The sequence below is a fragment of the Trichechus manatus genome, unplaced genomic scaffold, assembly GCF_000243295.1.
Source record: "Trichechus manatus latirostris isolate Lorelei unplaced genomic scaffold, TriManLat1.0 scaffold00067, whole genome shotgun sequence".
Lineage (NCBI taxonomy): Eukaryota > Metazoa > Chordata > Mammalia > Sirenia > Trichechidae > Trichechus > Trichechus manatus.
In genome coordinates, this window is record NW_004444003.1 from 9,179,033 (window position 1) to 9,180,338 (window position 1,306).

A 1,306-nucleotide genomic window follows, 5' to 3' on the forward strand; every position below is an offset into this window, starting at 1 on the left:
CATTCTTTTCCAATGCACATGGAACATTCTCCAGAATAGACCACATCTTAGGCCACAGAGCAATCCTCAACAAGATCCAAAAGGTTGAGATAATAAAGTATCTTCTCTGACCACAATGCCATCAAGGTAGAAATTAACAACTGGAAGAGCAAGGACAAAAAATCAATTACATGGAAACTGAATAACGTGCCGCTAACAAACCACTGGGTAATAGATAAAGTCAGAGACGGAATCCAAAAATTCCTAGAATCAAATGAGAATGAAAATACATCATACCAAAACTTTGGGGCACAGCAAAGGCAGTCCACAGAAGACAATTTATAGCAATAGATGCACACATCAAAAAAGAAGACAGGAACGAAATGAAAACATTAACTACAGAAATCAAACAAATAGAAAGAGAACAGCAAACAAAGCCCACAGCCACTAGAAGAAAGGAAGTAATAAAGATCAGAGCAGAAATAAATCAAATAGAGAATAGAAAAACAACAGAAAGAGTTAACAAAACCAAAAGTTGGTTCTTTGGAAGGATCAACAAAACTGACAAACCACTGGCCAGACTGACAAAAGAAAAATGGAGAGGACACCAATAATCCAAATAAGAAACGAAATGGGGGTCATTATAACAGACCAAACTGAAATAAAAAGCATCATAACAGAATATTATGAAAAACTATACTCCAACAAATTTGAAAAGCTAGAGGAAATGGATAAACTTTCAGAAACACACTACCCACCCAAACTAACACAAATTGATGTTTAAAATCAGAACAGACCCATAGCAAGAGAAGAGATGGAAAAGGTAATAAAAAAAGACTCCCAACAACAACAAAAAAAACCCTGGCCTGGATGGCTTCACTGGAGAATTCTACAAAACATTCAGAGAAGAGCTTGTACCAGTACTACTCAAACTATTTCAGAACATAGAAAAGGAAGTGACACTTCTGAATTCATTCTATGAAGTCAGCATAACTTTGATACCAAAACCAGGCAAAGACACCCCGCAAAAAGACAATTATACACCAATATCTCTCACGAATATAGATGCAAAAATTCTCAACAAAATTCTACCCAATAGAATTCAGAATCATATCAAAAAAATAATACACCATGACCAAGTAGGCTTATACCAGGTATGCAAGGATGGTTCAACATTAGAAAATCAATCAATATAATACACCACATAAATAAAAGGAATGAATCACATGATCATCTCAACTGATGCAGAAAATGCATTTGACAAAGTCCAGCACCCATTCCTGTTAAAAACTCTCAATAAAATAGGTATAGAAGGGAAATTTCTCAA